This window comes from Tenebrio molitor, chromosome 9 (genome assembly GCF_963966145.1).
Source record: "Tenebrio molitor chromosome 9, icTenMoli1.1, whole genome shotgun sequence".
Classification (NCBI taxonomy): domain Eukaryota; kingdom Metazoa; phylum Arthropoda; class Insecta; order Coleoptera; family Tenebrionidae; genus Tenebrio; species Tenebrio molitor.
Genome location: NC_091054.1, coordinates 18746655 through 18749575, shown reverse-complemented (window position 1 = coordinate 18749575; position 2921 = coordinate 18746655).

Here is a 2921-nt window from a genome sequence, read left to right as displayed (position 1 = left end):
TTTTACGTACAGTCGATGGACAAATAAAACTGGGACAAAAATGACAATCACATAAGTCAAAATTTACAAATTTGCATCGTTTAATTACGGCTTTATCACAAATAGGTTAACTTTGGTAACTTTGGACAAATATATTGACAATTCACTGGTCTGATTTACATAGATTAAATTTTAAGTGTCCCAGTTTTATTTGTCCACCAACCGTACTCCCAAGGGGAGGAAAAGTAACTTTTTTGACGTACTTTTTTGTACACACTTTATCGAACGCTAACCGTGGCGCCGTCTGTTGGGCTGTTTAGTAAGTTAACAACGAAACCAACAAAACCGAGTAAATTGACTGAAAACAAATGAATATTTGACAGTTAAATTTAACCAAAGTATTTTATTTTCCCAAAAAGTGTTGTATCGTTTATTTCTGGTGCTAATTTAGTGCATAATAAGAAAATGAACGTTCACATAATCGATAGCAAAAGCGAAAGTGATGAAAAATGTCTAATACAACAGCGAAAGTGATCAATAAATGTCGAATACGCCACCGGACATCACAGATGGTAATTGCAATAATTGTTCTGTCACCATAAATTCAATGCCTCGGCTAGAAAACCCAGATTCATCCGAAAAGATGCACTTTTTGGCCTTGATACACAAATAACTATTTTTAAAACTAACAAAATGTCGTCAGTCCGCGATGATATTTTTTTTATTCACATCGACAACACGATTGGAATAAACGCGGTTAAGAAGCGGAAACATTAATTACGACATTTTAACATTTAGCGCAGCCAAGGATAACTGATCATTTTTGTTGCTCCTTATCGCGTAAATTACGGCTGAAGAAGAGTTTTCTAGAAAAAATTCGTTCAGTTCAACACTTAAAAGACGATAATTCATTCGAGCACGCCTTAGTTTTGCGTCGAGATTAATGTTCCCTTAAAAAATAATTTAGATAAAAAATGAATTCGGTATTCTTGTTACGTTCCTGCGAAAACTAGAGTTGGAGTTGGCGTCGCAAGCGAACGTACGACTCAGGTATCATCTCTTAAGACAAGACGTAAACTGATTAGAACTTAAAAGCAACTCAGAAGTTAACAGTAGACGTGTTTAGGCTTCTCTGTCGAAGTAAAAAACAGTTGTATTTTAAGCGAATTAACCTCTCACATTTTACGACAGCAACTAACACGAAACTGGGGTTTTAGAGGTATTGTTTTTCTTTCAATCTCTTTCGCAACCAGCTATAATGGAGAGTTTTTAACAGGATACACCGGATAAGGTGTCTCAACAACACAAGCTACTAAAGTTACCGACAATCTACACAACGCCAACGTAAATCTAAATTAATTGTGCACATACAGGACATCCGTTGTTAACACTGATGCTGTAGTAAAAAATTGTGGAATTTGGTGCATTCCAAAAACTTCACGTTTAATGTTGATGCAAGATGCAGAGTAAAATGTGAAGGATTGTTTATTGTCAGGGTAAATGCACCTCAACATATTGTTATGTTTATGAGATTAAAATTTATTGTGACTGCTTGGGCTAGTTATTGGCCACTATTGTTGTTTGATGCGGATGTGTATTTTTGTAGACTCGGCTCAACTGAAAATGTCACAGTATTCAGAGAAAAGAAGAGTTGAAAATAAAACTGTGGAGCCAACAAGGTAAGAAATTCAATACACAAGTCTACGCATACAGCACGTTCAAACATATAAAACATACATAATGTAAGGAAAGTGGTTAAATATTCAAGACCTTACCGACGTATCTCAATATTTTCTGGAAGGTGATGGAACATTGTTATCAAAATGGAAATGATCAGCGAATGAAGATTTTCAAAATGTGCAAAGTTGTTTAAGTGGTTGATGAAGAGTTCAATCCAAGAACATTTTCATCTCAAAAATAATTCAAGAACTGAAAGAAGGAAACTTTCAGCTTCAAATAGATAGACTGTCTTGAAAAAAAGTCTTATATTGTAAATGGAACGGCGTGGTTATGGGTCTGAACACGAAGAATCTTCTAGTTTTATGGAAATTTAGTAGGAAAGTCTAGATGACTCAAAAAATTATGGTCGATAGAAAAATCATGCACCACAAAGAAAAATTTTGTTATTTATGGATAACGTGTTCGCACATCGACGAATATAAAATGGAAATACAAGGACTTCTTAAGCAATCACTTGAAGACAAATATTTCAGTAAGATCGACAACCAGAATATTGAAATTAATTGTCACGATAGATGGAATAATAATAATAATAATAATAATAATAATTGTTTATTCGTGTTAATATACAAAATAGTATTTACACATGTCCCAAAACGAAAGAAAAATTAATTACATAAAGAATAGTAATGAGAGAAGAAAAAAATAAATAAATAAATAAATAAACAAAAAAGAACAAATAAAACAAATTTGACTATTTCAAATCATTAGATGAATTATTTAAAAATTCATCAAAAGAGTAAATTATTTTATTTAATAAGTAAGTTTTTATATGCTTTAAAAATTGGTTTGGAGGTAAATTTTTATGAGAGTCCGGAAGTGAGTTGAAAAATTTAATGCAATAATAGTGGATTCCATCTTGTGATTTAGTTAAACGTAGAGATATATGATCAATGTCTTGAGACCTAGTACTGTATTGATGATAAGATGATAGTTTGGGGTATAGTTTCGGATTTTTAATAATATATTCCAAACATCTATATATAAATATGGCGGGAAGAGTCAAGATTTTCAATTTAGCAAAATGTTGCCGACAATCGTCTCTAAAACCAAGGTTGGCAATAACCCTAACAGCCCTTCTTTGCAACCGGAAAATTCTGTACAGAGTACCTGAGTGACCCCAGATTAAAATACCGTATTCAATATGGCAATGCACTAATGCAAAATATGCTAGTCTAAGACTTTGGAGAGGAAGATTGTTA